At 41.8% G+C, this 18,750-nt stretch overlaps 1 protein-coding gene across 7 annotated transcripts in view; it reads left to right on the top strand.

The window, feature by feature from the left end:
• The window catches only part of ACSL3 (acyl-CoA synthetase long chain family member 3), a 112,854-nt gene that overhangs the window by 12,983 nt on the left and 81,121 nt on the right, over nt 1–18,750 (top strand). For 4 of the 7 annotated variants that reach the window (XM_073359944.1, XM_073359943.1, XM_073359942.1 and 1 more), the window contains exon 2: nt 4,520–4,638. The exons of 1 other annotated variant lie outside the window; for it this stretch is intronic. The gene's annotated coding sequence lies outside the window, so the exon portion shown is untranslated. Of the gene's footprint in view, nt 1–4,519; nt 4,639–17,440; nt 17,659–18,750 lie in introns of those variants that run through there. 2 more of the 7 variants (XM_073359939.1, XM_073359940.1) reach the window with 2 other exon arrangements.

Below are 18,750 nucleotides of genomic sequence, written 5' to 3'. Positions count from 1 at the left end.
GGGAGTGCTCCTGGTGAGGATGCGCAACACTGACAGAAAAAGGGTAGTGTGGACATGAACCACTATAGTAAGTTGACCTAACATAGGACCACTTAAATGTATAGTGTAGACATACCCTGAGGGTATGTCTATACAGGGATAAAAAACCCATGACTGGTCCTCCGAGAATTGTGGGTCCCAGAGCTCAGGCTCCAGCCTGAGCCCAAATGGTCTACGCAGCAATTTTGAGCCCCGCAGCCCGAGTCCCATGAACCCAAGTCAGCTGACCTAGGACAGCCGCAGCTGTGCCGTGGGTTATTTATCCCTGTGTAGACATACTCTGAGTCTGATTAGGCTCATCTAGAGCCAAAGAGAGAGAAACCACTGCAGCTTGCATGGCCTTTCCTTCCCTCTTCCTGTTTATGTAACCCAGCCCTAGGTTGGGGCAGAGCCTCCTTGATTACACCCCAGGCTCTGCTTCGCTGTAGGCTCCACCCTGTCCCTTAAAGGAGTAGTGCATATCTTCACAAGGGGAAATAGATGGGGAGCAGCCAAGTGACTTGCTCAAGATTACACAACAGGTTAGCGTCTGAGCTGGATATAGAACCCATTTCTCTTGACTCCTGGATCAGTGCCCTATCCTTTAGATCACACTGCCTCTCTTGCTATTCTAAGGGAGATAATACTTGGAAAATTGGGTTCGGGTATGTGTGTTGCAGAGGGAAGTTTTGTTTTGAAGGCAGTGATATCTTGTGTTCTGGAAGTGAGTTCCATGTTTGTGGGCCAGCTACCTTGAAAGTTCTGTCTTCAACCCTTACTGGTTTTACTCTTGTGAGTTAATGTTTCATTGGTCTAGTAAGCGTAACTGCTGAAAACAACCTCAATTTCCATGAACATTAATGTTTGTTGAAGGTTGGGGTCTTATCATGGAAGACTTTTAAGAGCAGAGCTGGAACACAATATGTGCTGTTCAACAATTAGTCTGATATAATTTCAGATTCCTGCTAAGTAGGTGGATGCTCTCTTTAGTATCAGCTAGAGTCTTTTTAAGTTCAGTGATTTAAACACAACATACCTAAGGATGCAGTAGTCAAGTTGAGGTAACAAACAGCTGGGTGGGAATGGTTTTGTCATCATGCAAAAATGTTTGAAATGTCAAAATTTTCCTGTTCTGCATTGGGATGAAGGTTTCACTTTTTGACATTTTTGTTATGAAAAACCAAAGAGAGGCTCCCTCCCCCACCCCCTTTCCCTTCTATGGAATAACAGCCTAATAGTGATTAGGGCACTCAAGTGGGATGTGGGAGATCCAGGCTCAAGTCCTTGCTCTGACTGATTCAGAGGGACTTGAATCAGGGTTTCCCATATACAACGTAAGTGCCTTAACCACTGGGCTGTTGGCTATTCTGGAGGCCCAGGGGTGGAGTTGCAGGGGTCTTGTTTTGACCAGAAATTCAATCCTGGACCTGAGAGAACTTATTTACTGAAGTTTTTCAAAACTGATCAGTTTCTGTGAAAAGTTTTGGTTTTGGTGACTCTGCATTTTTGACAAAAATTTCACAACCAGCTTTCATTATAGATCACCATGGTCATATCAGAGTGTGACAGGATGGAGCAGTGTCCTAGCAAGGAGTAAAAGACCTTTTTTTTTTTTTTTTTTTTTTTTTTTTTTTTGCATCCATAGCTATTAGTGTATCCAACAATACTGAGGACTCTAAGAGGGCTATGAACAGACTTGAAGTAGACACTTTATTTATAACCTTACATACCGGTCCTGAATGAAGTTAGATTGGGGTTTTCTTTCTTATGAAAGCCTTTTATAAAAGTTAAACGATATTAAATGTTGCACATACTATCTAATCTAGTTAACATTCTAGCTTAATAGATTCATAGATTTTAAGTCTAGATGGGGCCATTATGATCTAATCCAGTGGTTCCCAAACTAGGGGCGCTGCTTGTTCAGGGAAAGCCCCTGGCAGGCCAGGACGGTTTGTTTACCTCGGCCTGTGCCACTTCCCTCAGTCCCAATTGGCCGAGAATGGTGAACCGCAGCCACTAGGAGCTGTGAGCAACCAAACCTGTGGACGCGACAGGTAAACAAACCAGCCCTGCCCGCCAGGGGCTTTCCCTGAACAAGTGGTGCCCCTAGTTTGGGAACTACTGATCTAATCTATTTGTCTTAATGCAGGCCAAAGAACCATGCCCAATAATGTTTGCATCTGGCCCATAACTTCTGTTTGAACAATAGCATATCTTTTAAAGAGATTTCCAGTCTTGATTTAAAGATGTAAAGAGACAGAGTATTCACAACATCAGTGGTTAATTATTCTCACTGTGTACCTTAAAATGTGTGCCTTATTTCTAATCTGAATTTGTCTACTTCAGTTTCCAAACACTGGATCTCATTGTGCTTTTTTAAATGTTAACTGTATCTCATAAAATAAATAGGAAGTGTTAACACAGCCAAAGTAATGCTTCTTTAAGAACTTTATATTTTGTTTCCTGACGCTAATGTTTTGCTCTTAATGTTGCATTAATGGGCACTGTTGTAAGGTGAATATTTTTACTTTATAGAAAAACTGGGTTCCTTCATTCTTCTTGAAACCACACCTTCCTGTTATTTTGTTAGTGAACAACGTTGCATTCCATTTATATTTTAAAAATAGTTTACGATTTCTCATTCTTTCTTTATCCCACCACCAGCAGGTATAGACAATAAGCATTATCCTCTTTGATTGACCCTTTCCAGACCTGCGTTATGTCCTAAGGTGATCTGCAAAGAGGGAGTGGGGACAAATTGTGTGTTTGTGGTTTTTTTTTTTTTTTTTTTTTGCTTTTTCATGAAGTATAAGGTCTAAAACTATTTTAAAAGGTTTGTTCCTGTTTGTTTTTTTTTTCCCTTCGGTCGTCTGTAGAATTCTAGAGGAGACAAGAGAATGATTTTAACATTACCATGTAAACTGCCTTTCTGTGAAGGAGCTCACCAGACTAGAATCTGAGCTGCTGCTCCTTTTTGCACTGTTTCAGAATAAAGAATGAGCAAAGTCGCTAGGGCAGAGGTGGGAAAACTACAGCCCGCGGGACCGTCCTGCCCGGTCCTTGAGCTCCTGGCCCCTCCCCCGCAGCCATGCTGGCAGTGTGGCTTACGCCCACCAACCTCCCAGGCTTTCCAATAAGTCTGTCCTACCGCTCTGAGCGGCATGGTAAGGGGGTGGGACATAGGGGGAGGGGAGGTTGGATAAGGGGCAGGAAGTCCTGGGAGGCAGTCAGGGGACAGGGAGCGGTTGAATGGGGCGGAGGTTCGGGGAGGGGAGAGGAGGCGGTCAGGAGACAGGGAGCAGGGGGCGATGGATGCGGGGCAGGGCTGGGGACAAGGATCGAGGGGGTTGGATGGGTCGGGGAGTCTGAGGGGGGTAGTCGGGGAGCGGGAGGTAGGCGGGGCAGATAGGGGGTGGGGGCCAGGCTGTTTTGGGAGGCACAGCCTTCCCTACCCGGTCCTCCATACCGTTTTGCAACCCTGATGTGGCCCTTGGGCCAAAAAGTTTGCCCGCCCCTGCGCTAGGACTTAGGGTATTGGGCAATTGAAACCGGTTATTGTGACAGTCTTCAGGGGACCTTCCAGAGAGTCCAGCTTGAGAACTGGGGCCTTTTGGGACAGCCTAGTGGAAATGCTAACACTGCCAGTGCTGAGAACAGGGTTGAGAACATGACTGTAGATCTAAAATTATGCTAGAGAAGTCCCCAGCCTTGCCTTAGGAGCTCTTGCGAAGTTCCTAATTAATAGTTTAGTATGTGGAGTTTGAGATGTGGTGTTTACATGTATTCTGCTTCTGGTGTACGTGTGCCCCATGTGCTGGAGATTGGCTCTGATTGTAGGGGGTTGTAAGTAACAATTCTGATTCCATAGTTAAGGCTGTTAGAAAAAAATCTGGCCTAAGCCCTACTTGTAACACATTACTATTCACACAGTGTATTAAGTTTGTTATAAAAAACCATATTTTGGCATGGAAATTCAAATGCTTTGCATCATTCCACAGATGCATTTTTTTTAAGCTTGAAGCAAATCAGCTAAGTAACTTCAGAGGTATAAAGTTCTGAAAAATTACCAAATTTTCTATTTTCGGGGGGGCAGGAAGGTCATTTTTGGTGCATTGTGATACAGCTACTTTATATGTTCTTAGTGCTAAATGAGAGCTCATGTAGAGGATAGATTTGAAAAATACTTTTCCAAAAATAAGTTACTCAGAAGTTAATTGTGATTTGGTTGGTTACACATCAGCATTTTAAACAGCATCTGTCAACCTGTGGAGGACTGGTATTGGTTACTGTAGAGGTTAGTCGTCATAAATGCAGTGTAATACAGAGATTGATGGAAATTGAAGAAAACAGACTTTGTGAGCAGATTGTAATCTGTAGCACTCGATAACACAGATTATCACAAGTGTACAAGAATATTGCATTTTCATATGTCTGGGGAAGACTCAGCTTCCCAGTCTTTCTAGGGTTTTGACTCCACAAATTATTTCTGTTTACCTTCTAGGAGAAAAACTACCTGAATACTTCTTCTCTAGTTCTTGTGGAGGGGTGAAAAGTGTCCTCTTGGCTACCTGACTCAATGGGAAGGAAGAATTTTTTAATTCCACCCAGCCAGACCACTAGGTGAGTTGAGGAGTGCCTCGTGGCAATCTTCCATGTTTCTTATGAGAGAACTCCCAGCTCACACCTTCAATTCCTTCAGATGAGATTTTCAACAAAATGGGATGATAGTGCTATGGATGTCCTAATGGTTGTGAAATTCCTTCTCAGTGGGTCATTCATCCTGTCATTGTTTATCCCATATGCACCCTGGTGAGGCTGTTCTCTGCAAAGCTTATGGAAAATATCCTTGATGTCTTATCTGAAGCACATTAAAGCACTTTATCCGTCCAGCTTGGTTTCTTTGCAGTCGCTGCTGCTCATTCTTATAGGGTTCTTAAGTAACGTATGATTAAGGCTACGTTTTGGTCACGGGTATTTTTAGTAAAAGTCATGGACAGGTCACTGGCTGTAAACAAAAATTCACGGGCCCATGACCTGTCCATGACTTTTACTAAAAATACCTGCCCTGACTAAAACTTGTGCAGAGGGCCGTGCAGTGATGAGCTGCCAGAAGCTGAAGAACTGGTTCCTTCAGTTGCTCTGAGCCTTCGGCAGCACTTGGGTGGCACGACCTTCAGTTGCTCCGGGTCTTCGGCAGCACTGAAGGACCTGCCGTGGAAGGCTCGGAGTGCCACCGAATGAGTAAATATTCACAGGGGATCCTCGCCAGCCGAGAGCTCAGGCAGGATGGATAGGACGGTCCCGCAAGCCGCATGTGACCCTCGGGCCAGAGTTTGCCCACCCCTTTAACAGCCGGTTCTAGACCGGCTTCTAAATTTAACAACCGGTTTGCGTGAACCATTGAGAACCGGCTCCAGCTCATCACTGGGGCCATGGGCGCTCTGCGGGGGTAACCAGGGGTGCTGGGGAGGTGGCCTGGGACCACCACTGGTACTGGGGGAGAGGAGGGCTGGGCTGTGGTGTGTGGCCCAGGACCCTGCTGGTGCTGGGGGAAAGGGGGTTGGTGGGACTGTCAGGGGCTTCCTACCCGGCTCTTGTGTCCCTGCAGCTCCTAGGTGGCGGAGGCAGGGGCCAGGGCAGGGGCTCCACTGCTCCCGCCACAAGTGCTGGCTGCTGCAGCTCCCATTGGCTGGGAACCACAGCCAATGGGAGCTGTGGAGGCGGGGTCCGTGGGTGTGAGCAGTGCGTGAGGTGGTGCGGAGCCCCGCTCCGCCGCCTAGGAGCTGCTTGGGAGCCAGGGAGCCCCCCCACCCCGAGGTAAGCACCCCCCTACACTCCCCAACTCCCTGCCCCTATCCCTGAGCCCCCACCCACACAACCAAACTGCTGGTGCAGGGGCTGCCCAAGCCGGGCAGCAGCTGAGCCAGCACTAGCCATTACGAAAGTCACAGACTTGCAGGCTTACGTATGATTAAACCTGCCAAAACAAAAATTTGAAAATTAGTAGTTGTTTTTAAAATCTGCACAATGAAAATACCTGAAACTTCTACTTCTTGCTGTGTTTAAAAAATGTTACAAGGTGGATGGCAAGATCTACAGATCTCCTAAACTCACTGGCACAGTTGGGAGTACAAGTTTTTGAAGTGGATCAGTGGGCTATTTTTAAAAATACATAATTCAAAGAAGACAGTAATTAAATAGTTTTTATTCTTAAAAATGAGTCATAATTTGTTTAAAATAAGTGGAAACTTTTTTTTAAATGCATTTAAAGAAAGTTTGTAACATTTAAATATGTGCACTGAAAAAAGAAACCCCCTCAAAGCTGCACCCAAGATTTTAATAATGCTGTGTACTCATCCTTTCAGATCCTTCAGGACTAATATACATTGCTGAATTTATTTCAATCTTCTAGTCTTTGCTTTCCAAGACTTAAGTAGATGTTCTGCTGATGTATTTTAAATCAATTTCTGTATTGACCCATTCACTTCTCCCACATGTTTGTTGTTCCCATCTCACTATCACTTTCAAATCTCCCTGAAGGACTGCTTCCTTTATCCTGGGGCTTCTAGAAAAAATGGGAGAGAAACTTTGAAGAACTGATCAAATAATAAGTTGTATAACAGAAAAGTTCTTTAAATAATTGTCGTTTCCCCCCGTCCATTCATGCGAAAGCTTAGTCTGCCACCCAGTGGAAGTACTTGGAAGGAGACTCTTAGAAGATGATGATAATAATAATAAAATCTCCATAATTCTTACCTTCATAGTTTTCAGAGAGAATGTATTCATTCTTTAGCTATCTTTCCCTCTTCAGTGTGGCTCAAAGCCTCAGGGTTCCCCCCCCCAAACTCTTTCCTATAACTTTTTTTTGGGTCGGGAGGTGTCTTCTAGTTTTAATTTGCTTCCATATGTTTCATTAATCACAATGACTTGTAATCTCCTAATACTTTACACATCCATATTCTGATATTATATCAAAAAGTACTTTCCTGCCACCTCACTTTATTTATACAGTAGAGAGCCTTTATGCATTGTATTATTTGTGTTACAATTTCAGTACCACAATGTACCTTGACCTTCTGTATGTCAAGGACATTGGGAGTTAGAATTCTGAGACATTGCCAGAAAAAAAGAAAAGAGAAACAACATACAATTTAACCAACAATTTCTCAAATAGTGAGATTCCCTCTGATTCAAAATGGTGTTTCATGTTGACCATGAACCTGTTTTTCAGGATTTAAATTTGTATATCAATATTGAGATGCTAAATTGAATATGCAATTTTATCCCAAGTAATAGAACATGTGCCCCATGCCTTCAAGGTATAGATCATTAAACATGATAGAATTGTGTGACTGTCATGAGTCTGTTACCCTGTCGAATTTTGTTTTACTTTTTTGTACTTTTCAGAGTTGCCTGTAAATACTATATTCTCTTTTGTTCAAAGTATTTTAATAATTTTTTATAGGAAGTGTGGGGGGCATGAATTAGTAAGACTTGATAAATCCACTTACCTAATAACAGTGAAAAATACATTTTCCCTGTTTAGGAGGTAGTATGGCCTACTTGATAAAGCATTGGCGTAGGACTTGGGACACCTGGGTGCTGTTCCTCGCTTTGCCATTGGCCTGCTGGGTGACCTTGGGCAGGTCACATCCCCTGTCTGTAAAATGGGGGTAATGGTAATGACTTCCTTGTAAAACACTTTGAAATCTACTGTTGAAAATCTCTATATAAGAGCTAGATATTAGGGAGCTTGTTTACCAATTTCTGCAAAATTGAACTTTTTATTTAATGATCGCCAGTTTCTAGCCTTTTTAGTTTGGAGGAAACCCTTCCAAATGTAGCATTGCAGTATTGTCTAAACTGCAACCAGGGTATAATTTGCAGATCATGTATACTTATCTATGGTATCTTTAATCTAGCTAGCTCGGTAAAGAAAAGCACCGAGGACGTGGTCGCATGGGTTTCAATGTGATCTAGCAATGTAAGTATGTATCTACAGGGCTGCCTCCTATGCTGCCATGTCCTTACTGCTATTTTGAGCAAGCTAGCTAGATTAAAGCTAGTGCGGATATGTCCACATGAACTACATATAACATCCCAGGTTGCAGTGTAGATGTAGCCTTAGTTGGCTGACAGAATCTTTGCCTACCTTAGGATATTTACCTGTTGCAGTCAGTGGGTGTCAGTAACAGGTGCCGGTTTAACTATCATTTCTGAAATGTTGCTGAACACCGTTTGATCTGATTTCACTCACTTATCAAGTGGAAGTGTAACACTGTTTAAGTGCATGGTCTAAGTAGCTGGACTCTGCACTGGGGAGTTACTGTAGTGGGATGGGGACATTTTGTGGTGGTTGTTTTAGCCTTCCAGGTAAAGTAACCTCCAACACTTTTGCTCCTTGTGTGTGCGAGAGAGGAATAAGACTTGTCTACCTGGGGAAGCTTTTGCAAAAGAAACTAGGGTGTGAATTTAAAACTCAACAGTTATTCCACACTCATTAGATCACATTAAACTCAAACATCTAAACTCAAAGGTCATGCGTACACTACAAAATTAAATTACTGCTGCTTCTGCGTGTCTACACTTTGCTCCTTGTGTTGGCAGTGCTCGTCCTCACCAGGAGCGCTTGTATCAATTGTACTGTCAGTGTGGGGCATTGTGGGATGGCACCGGAAAGCCAGTAACAGTAGATGTAAGCAGTGCAATACCTACGCTGACAGTACTATGTCAACCTAACTACGTCAACCGTGGCTCTACGCTGCTCTTGGAGGAGGAGTTAAGTTGGCATAGCGGGACAGTTATGTTGGTGGGAGCAAAATTTAAGTATAGACACTTCCATAGTTAGGTTGACGTAAGTTGCCTTGCGTCGACCTAACTGTAGTGTGGACCAGACCTTACACTGCACTGAGTGCTGTTGTGTGGTTTAGTTTAATCCCACTACCCAACAGGGTGGATTGATATAAATCAAAGTGATTTAAATCACCAAGCAGGAAACTTTACTTTAAATCATCAAATTGAATTATGTTTTGAATTTCTTCTTTTAACATAAGAGCGACCATACTGGGTCAGACCAAAGGTCCATCCAGCCCAGTCTCCTGTCTTCCGACAGTGGCCAGTGCCAGGTGCCCCAGAAGGAATGAACAGAACAGGTAACCATCAAGTGATCCATCCCCTGTCGCTCATTCCCAGCTTCTGGCAAACAGAGGCTAGGGACACCATCCCTGCCCATCCTGGCTTATAGCCATTGATGAACCTATCCTCCATGAATTTATCTAGTTCTTTTTTGAACCTTGTTATGGTCTTGGCCTTCACAACATCCTTTGGCAAAGAGTTCCACAGATTGTCTGTGCATTGTGTGAAGAAATACTTTTTTGTTTGTTTTAAACCTGCTGCCTATTAATTTCATTTGGTGACCCCTGGTTCTTGTGTTGTGAGAAGGATTAAAAAGCACTTCCTTATTTACTTTTTCTACACCAGTCATGATTTATAGACCTCAATCATATCCCCCCACTTAGTTGTTTCTTTTCCAAGCTGAAAAGTTCCAGTGTTATTAATCTCTCCTCATATGGAAGCCATTCTATACCCCTAATCCTTTTTGTTGCCCTTTTCTGAACCCTTTCCAATTCCAATATATATCTTTTTTTGAGATGGGGAAACCACATCTGCATGCATTATTCAAGATGTGGGCATACCATGGATTTATATGGAGGCAATATTATATTTTCTGTCTTATTATCTATCCCTTTTTTAATGATTCCCAACAGTCTGTTTGCTTTTTTGGCTGCCGCTGCACATTGAGTGGATGTTTTCAGAGAACTATCTACAATGACTCCAAGATCTCTTTCTTGAGTGTAACAGCTAATTTAGACCCCATTATTTTATATGTATAATTGGGATTATGTCTTCCAGTGCACATTACTTTGCATTTATCAACATTAAATTTCATCTGCATATTGTTGCCCAGTCACCCAGTTTTGAGAGATCCTTTTGTAGCTCTTCGCAGTCTGCCTGGGACTTAACTATGTTGAGTAGTTTTGTATCATCTGCAAATTTTGCCACCTCACTGTTTACACCTTTTTCCAGATCATTTATGAATATGTTGAATAGGACTGGTCTCAGTACAGACCCTTGGGGGACACCACTATTTATCTCTCTCCATTCTGAAAACTGACCATTTATACCTGCCTTTTGTTTCCTATCTTTTAGCCAGTTACCAATCCATGAGAGGATCTTCCCTCTTATCCCATGACAGCTTACTTTGCTTAAGGACCTTTGGTGAGGGATCTTGTCAAAGGCTTTCTGAAAATCTAAGTATACTATAGCCACTGGATCCTCCTTCTCCATGTGCTTGTTGAGCCCCTCAAAGAATTCTAGTAGATTGGTGAGGCATGATTTCCCTTTACAAAAACCATGTCGACTCTTCTCCAACAAATTATTATGTTCACCTATATGTCTGACAATATTGTCCTTTACTATAGTTTCAACCCGTTTGCCTGGTACTGAAGTCAGGCTTACCGGCCTCTGATTGCTGGGATCACCTCTGAAGCCCTTTTTAAAAATTTGCATCACATTAGCCATCCTCCAGTCATTTGGTACAGAAGCTGATTTAAATGATAGGTTACAGACTACAGTTAGTAGTTCTGCAATTTTACATTTGAGTTCCTTCAGAACTCTTGGGTGAATACCATCTGGTCCTGGTGACTTATTACTGTTTAATTTATCAATTTATTCCAAAACCACCTCTGACACCTCAATCTGCGACAGTTCCTCAGATCTGTCATCTAAAAATAATGGCTCAGGTTTGGGAATTTCCCTCGCATCTTCTGCCGTGAAGATCGTTGCAAAGAATTCTTTTAGTTTCTCCGCAATGGCCTTATCATCCTTGAGTGCTCCTTTAGCATCTTGATCATCCGGTGGCCCCACTGGTTGTTTGGCAGGCTTCCTGCTTCTGATGTACTTAAAAATTTTTTTGCTATTACTTTTTGAGTCTTTGGCTAGTTCAGGGATCAGCAACCTTTGGCACGCGGCCTGTCATGGAAATCCGCTGGTGGGCCGGGACGGTTTGTTTACCTGCAGCGTCCGCAGGTTCGGTCGATTGCAGCTCCCACTGGTCGTGGTTCGCTTTTCCAGGCCAATGGGGGCTGCGGGAAGTGGTGGCCATTAAATTTAATTATACTATGGTCCCTATTACCAAGTGGTCCAGCTATATTCACTTCTTGGACCAGATCCTGTGCTCCACTTAAGACTAAGTCAAGAATTGCCTCTCCTCTTGTTGGTTCCAGGACCAGCTACTCCAAGAAGCAGTCATTTAAGGTGTCAAGAAACTTTATCTTTGCATCCCATCCTGAGATGACATGTACACCAGTCAGTATGGGGATAGTTGAAATCCCCCATTATTATTGAGTTTTTTATTTTAATAGCCTCTCTAATCTCTCTGTGCATTTCACAGTCACTATCACCATCCTGGTCAGATGGTTGGTAATATATCCCTACTGCTATATTCTTATTATTAGAGCATGAAATTACTATCCATAGAGATTCTACGGTACAGTTTGGTTCATTTAAGATTTTTACTTCATTTGATTATATGTGAAAGAAAGCATAGATAGTGCCACTCCCCCACCAGCATGACCTGTTCTGTCTGTCCAATATATTTTGTTTCTGGTATTACTGTGTCCCATTGATTATCCTCATTCCATCAAGTTTCCGCGATGCCTATTATATCAATATCCTCATTTACTACGAGGCACTCTGGTTCACCCATCTTATTATTTAGACTTCTAGCATTGGTATATAAGCACTTTAAAAACTTGTTACTTTTTAGCTGTCTGCCATTATATGATGTAATCAAATGAGACTCTCTTTCATTTGACTGTTTTTCTGATCAGATTTTACCTGTATTTTATCATTTTCCATCCTCCCTTCCTTACTAGGACATAGAGAATCTCCAGTAATAGATCCTCCTCTTAAGGATACTTCTGTCCGAACCACATGCTCTTCCGCACCTGTCGGCTTCCCCCCAGCCCTTAGTTTAAAAACTGCTCTACGACCTTTTTAATTTAAAGTGCCAGCAATTTTGGTTTCCTTTTTAGCTATTTTCCTGAAGAAAGATTGATTCTTGTTTACTGGTAACAATTAAAACATGTTGATTTACAACTAAATGTAGCCTTTACATGAAATTTGTTTCTTTTTGATAACCAGGAGAATACACTGTCTCTGCATTTATTTAAGCAGTTATATAGCTTAATTTGGATTTATTTAGATTCTTAACTTCTGCATTTTTTATTATGTTAGAAAATGGTGAATGATGCATTTCTTGTTTACTAGATTAATTTTTTTGCTTATTGTTTTCATGAAACTCTATCTGGATGGAAATTCAAATTCAATTAAGAATGCAAAAAACAAGCTTTTTTTTTTTTTTTTTTTTTTTTAAATTAACTAAATGTGTTGGATGCATAAAAAAAATAACTTATAAAAAGTTTACCAGAACATTTTTTTCTTTTAAAACTAACTGATCTAATAAAAGTAGTATGATTTGTAGTAGTGAATTGAGATCATTGCTTCTGGTCACTATATCCTTCAAGGATTTAGAACTAGTACTGTACATCATATTGTCTCTCACTAGTGGAAGAGGAAAACAAGTGCTCCTGCTTTTTCTGCTCCCAGTTGGTTTCTTAAATTTCAGTGAACCAGTCATTGAACTGAACTAGTTGAATAAACCGAAATGAAGAAAAGTATATTCTCTCTGCACCTGGAGAACGCGTTACTACTGTCAAAAGCTGATTTAGTGTAATGTCGACAGACCCTGGTTGTCGGCAAGCAGGATTGAACTTGGGACCTCTGGAACTTAGTGGATGAGCTAAAAGCCAACTGGCTGTTAGCTCAGGCTATAGAACAGACTCATTAATTGCTCGCTCTCTAAGTAGTTTCAGTGCCGCTAGATGGGCTAGAACACCACACCCAGAAGGTGTGTGGGTTACATACTTCCCCTAGCTGAGGAAGTGCACCCAAGCTTCAGAGACTTCCCAGTTGAAATCCCAGACGAGCCCCCACTTGTAATGCTGACAGACCCTGGTCATCAGCGGGCAGGATTGAACAGGGAACCTCTGGAACAGACTCATTTTATCTCTCTCTTTCTCTCTAAGTGGTCTCCATGCAACTAGATAAGACCGAACACCACACCCAGGTGTGTGGGTCACATTAGCACTTTAGCAAGCTCTGGTTCAAGGTGCTTAGCCAGTGACATCTACCAGTTCAGTGGTTTGACTTTTTTTAAAACTTTGGCAGCAAATATGTACTACTTAACGTATTAATTTAGATGATTTTAATAAGTTTAGGCCTTAACATATATTGTCAATTTTAAATTTAATTTTAAATAGATTTATTTAAAAACAAACAAGCCTGTGTTTAATTTAAATTTTAAAAATCCTTTAAACAAAAAATCTGTTTTTATCCACCTTGCTTCCAGAGTGGAGTAAGCTAAACGTGGACACTCTTAGTGCAGCATAAGAGTATTTACAAGGGGAGCTATTCTCCAATAGCTTTTCAGGTCTTTTCCCCCCCATATGGATGGTAGATTTATATACCCACATTTTCTTCTCCACCACAACATGAAGGTTTACTCCATGGAGCTGGGCTGTGCAGTGCACAGAGGATAATGATTCCCATGCATGGGCTGTCCAAATCCTTCTCTGTTTCCTGTACTGTACAGTTGAACTTCACTGAGACTGTACAAGGGACCTGTGCTACCCTAAAGGAAGGAGCTGTATTTGCCTGTAAGAAATGTGAATTGCTTCCATTTATTTCACTGGTGTGCTAACTGAAATCTTTGCGTCTCTGGGGTCCTGCCTATACTGGAGGAGTTTTTTGCAGTGTAGATGGGTTCAAAGTGCAATTGCTCTAAGAAAAAATACCAGTATTGTAGTAATGGTATAGCTGGGTTCATGTATTTCTTACAAACATTTCTTTGGAGAAAGAAGTGCTTAAAGCACTGCTACTACCAGTCCTGACACACTGCTGGTAATTATAGTATGAGTACAGTTAGAACAGGCTTTTGCTAGAGGTATAGGCTCTTTGCCTCATCTCTGCACAGGCAGCTATAAAAAGTAGTGGCAGATCAACAGCATTTGATTACAAAGGTTAAGAGTCTGCTTTCTGCTGTCAGTGTTTGGGAAGTAAAGCTGTTGCGGTACTGTAACTAGAGGGGGAAGCAGTGATTCATTTCGCAGTCATAGGGTAAGAGGTAACTGAAGGGAGGAGCAGACAGGAGAAAAAAGAAGCTGACCCAACAGAAAGAGGAGGGGTACAAGTAGGGGAAGTGGTCAAGCAGGAAATGCACAGGGAGATGAAAACCAAAAGACCACTCCAGGATGAAGGAAAGAGATGCAGAATAAAAATTGAAGCAAGCTGCTTACTCTTTAGGTTGTTGGCTGGCTTAATTCATCCTATTAATTAGTCAAAAAATTCAGAAATAAAACTTGCACCTTGCCCTAAAATGTTGCAGCATCTGTCAAATGTTGAAAGGCCTTTTGACACAATTTGGCGGTCTTCCTTGTTTTCGAGCAAGTTAACTCCTTGCTTATCCTACATGGCTTTCCCTCTACTTATATAGCCCCTACCATTGTAATATCTGAATATCTTACAAATACTAATAAACTTGTCCTCAAAATACTCCTTATGAAGTAGGGAAATCTTTTAGATAAGGCCTCATTCAAAACCCATTGTGGTCAATAGGACTCTCTCTAAAGGATCAAGCCCTTTTTGTCACTTTTGGAAGTGGCACTTAACAGTCTTAGTCACTTAAACCTTGCAGTGCTGAGCGTAACAACACCTAAATACCTTTAAAAATCCTGGACCTTAGTGTCTTGCCCAGGGTTACACATGCACCGAATGTGCAAGAGCTGGGAATTGAATCCACGTCTTTGGAGTCCCAGTCCAGTCCCATAACCACAAGATCAGTCTCCTTGCAGAATGTTCTAAGCCCTTGTTAATGCTTTGAAATAGCACTGTTTCAGTAGGGTTTTTTTTGTCAGCAGTCAGTTTAATGAAATTTGAGCTGACCATGGATTTGTTCTTGTCTACGCTTGGAGGCCAACACTGGTTCAGCTAAACAAACTGATCAAATGGTGGTGTTTCTACACGTAGGAAATCTCTCACTTGTTTTTTATGGTGTAAGTTTGAGGAGACCAATCAGAGTGGAACATGATAGAAGTACATAAACTAGAGAAAGTAGATCAAGGGCTTCTGTTCTCCCTGTCTCATAACACAACACCCTTAAGCCAGTCTTTAGTGATTAGAGATCAGGATAAGAGCCAATATAGAGAACATATTATCCCACAATTACCTGCTGCATGGTTCTTATCTCTGAGGAAAGATAGTCCAGTGGTTAGCCCACAAGCCTAGCAGTTAGGCGACCTGAGTTCAGTTCCCTGCTTTGCCACAAACTTCTGTTGTGACCTTGGTCAAATTACTTAGCTTCCCAGTGCCTCAGTTCCCCATCTGTAATATGGGATTAATAATACTTACATACTTTACTGGATATTATGAGGATAAACACACTAAAAATTGTGAAGCACTTGAGATCTGTGGAGGAAAAGTGCTATGTAAGAGCTAGGTATTATTCTCTGAATCATATGGAACAGGTCACTGTTAGACACAGGTGACTGGATGGACTTGGGATCTGATCTAGTATGGCATTTTGTATGTCCCTAAGGGTGCATTTGTTTCTGTCATTGTGTCTAGTAGTTCTTCTGATAGTAAAAAATGCCTGTGCCCTTTTTGAACAATAGTGAGAAATTTTCTAGTGCAGCTGGCATACATGAAGGTTCCAAAAACAGCTTAATCACTGGAGTGTGAGTAGAAATCAAACTGCCATATATAACTGTTAGCCTGGGTTGTAACCCAGGCTGGGTTTTCTGGTCACATAAAACCACTTTATTTTCTTGTAATCAATACATTCATAAAAAAACAGAGAATGAAACCTTGAAATTGAGAAATGTTGATTGAATGACTGTTTTGTTGCTGAACAAATTGTTCTATTTCCTTGGTTAGAGGATCTGCGCTTTAGCAGAGCTTTTAATATATTTCTGTGTGAAAGTAAACACTTAATGCAAAGATTTGTTTTCTTGACAATTGTTTGGTGTAGAACTTCCTGATCTCTTTGTTTAATTTTTTCCCCCGCTACAGCACATAATCAGGTTAGCTGCATCTGTCACCAAGATCCCAGTGGTAGTACTAGCTTTTGGAATTCCCATAATGATTCTACCAGTCCCCTCTTTTGTTGCCTCTCTCTGTATGAGATCTGCTGGAAGGGCTGAGTTAGAAATAGCTTCATTGGCACCTGCAGCAGTTGATTGGGCTGAATCATGAAAGTAGGGATCATAAGATAAGAGTGCTGTTTTTAGTGATTTTTTTTTTAATTTTAATATTTAATTGCTGAAATATACATGCAGGTACAGACATTAATCTTGCATCAAAATGAGTAAATATGATTGTTCTTTAAATGTCCTCAACTAAGCAGAGTATCTGTGCAAGACTTGCTTTAATGTCTTTAGGAAAAACAAGTCTGAAATGTGTAGTGACTTTTGTCCTTTGTATGTACCTTTTTCCAAGGTGAACTAATAGTTTCACACACATGCACAGGGTGCTGGGGAGGGGTAGAAAGTCTTCTAACCATTTTATTTGGTTCAGCTCTTACAATGAGAAAGTAGGGGTTGAGGAGGGTGCAGAGAAATTTCCATTATGAGGATCAGGGTATCCAGTTGGCAAGGATTGTGAAAGCCGGGTAGCTTCTTGACTGCAGATCACTTTCTCAGTTGTAGCTACAATATACTTTCCTGCTCTTCAGAGCGAGCGAGCTCCCCTTACTGAAGGGTTTTTGTTAAATCTGAATAGCCTATGTATGGTCAGATAGAATTGTTTTAAGTATTTATTGTTGATTGGAAGTGACTTTGGCAGTCTTCCCACTTCCTAAGCTTGATGATAGCTTAGGGTATGTTGCAACACTGACAGAAGCTTCAAGCCTGTAAACAACAGCAGACCTGTCCCAAACTCGCTCAGTTGGGGAATTAATTTTAAAGCGGTGTTTTAATGTTTTGTTTGAAGCCGTGAATTGGTTTTTCTGTGTTTCAGGGAGGCATTTATTACCCTCAGGTTCTGAAATAACTGTCTCTGTTCGTAATTTGTTAATGGAGGCACCACGCAGAGCACAAGCCATGAGGAGGAGAGAGAGAAAGGGGGGTTCCTGTACGTAAAGGATCCGGGAGCTAATGCCAGCATTCTAGAAATTACAGGGAAATGACTGAGGGGATCGGAGCGGGGGGTGGGCGCTAGGACTCCTCTGAAGACAATTGGATAGACCTTAGCACCAGCACAACTTGCAGCAGCTACGTGTAAGGAAGACCAACTGCCTTTGTCGGGTCACAGGTGGGGTGGGGGCTAGGGACAGGAGGGAAGCGGGCGCGTGTGAACGCGTCACAAAGCAGATTTTCCGTTGCTACGGAGACGCTGCCTAGCTTAGAGCTGCTGTTAACCCCGATCTCCATTACATGAATGGCAGTTGTGGGAGCTGCTTGCCAGACTTCGCGGGGGTGTGTGTGGGAACGCGAGTGGGCTCCTCGGAAGAGGGCCGCAGGTAAGGTCAGTGGCTGAGGCGCACAGACCTTTTAAGCGATTGCAGGGTAAAAGATCGTTGGGCAGCCGGGGCACAGTGGGAAGCGGAGGGACCGGGGTTCAGTTACCCTCTCTAGCGGTGGAGACAAGCGTAGTTTGTCCCCGGCTTCTAGTTCCGAGATCTTCTCGGCTCCTTGCCTTCAATTTCCTTTCACTTCTGTAAGGGTGTGCTTGCGGCAGAATTCAGAAAAACGGACCCTGTGCCCCGGCCATCATTCAAGGACAGTGACTAAATACTTTCTCCCATTTCCTGGGGAGGGAAATCCTGCTGTGTGTATCAGTGAAATGTTTTGACGTTGTTCGGTTCTTTTTAATAAGAAAACATTTTTTAAACAGTTATGAGGAAGTCTTTTTAAAAATACATGGTTTAGTTCATATTTCAAGACTGGGCATCAGCCCAGACCTGGGTAGTTTGAAGAAAAGATTATTTCCAGAGGACATCCATCATACTAGAGGCCCTTTTTACCTCAGTGTATTTAGAGCAATTTCCCTGGTAAAATAAGTCACTTTTCTATCTGTTTCCTACTTGTATGTACTGACTAGAAAAGAGAGAGCATATGAGAATTTTACCACAAAGACAATAAACTGTGAACTAAGCAAGAATGTATTTTAAGTCCAAAAAGAGGAATTTAAAACCAGGAATTAGACTAATACATTTTTAAAAGTTCAGTAAAACAGTAAATTTCACTGCATGTTGGCTGAAATTGGTTGGTTGGTTTAAGAATCGCATTAGCAAATGCGATGTTGGTTATACCTTAAAACACTGGGAAAGTATACCCAGTGCAGTTTGCTTCCCCTCTCCCCAAAAACTTAAGTGGCTGACACGTGACTACAATCACTCTCAATCTCTATCCCATCTCAAAATGTCAAACTCAGTTTTTTCAAGTGTCTGTCCACTTAGAAGAATAATTTCCAAGTATTAAAATATTGTGCTGAAACTTCTTAATGTGGTATTCTTAATATGTGAATTTAATAATTAAGCTTAAGTAAAATGGATTTGAGTGAAATATCAAAGTAATCAAATTAAATATGGTGTTGCTAATATAAATCATGACTTAA

This window comes from Lepidochelys kempii, chromosome 9 (assembly GCF_965140265.1).
Source record: "Lepidochelys kempii isolate rLepKem1 chromosome 9, rLepKem1.hap2, whole genome shotgun sequence".
NCBI lineage: Eukaryota > Metazoa > Chordata > Testudines > Cheloniidae > Lepidochelys > Lepidochelys kempii.
Note: the sequence above shows the minus strand (reverse complement) of the source record. Positions and strands in the feature narration are given on the sequence as shown.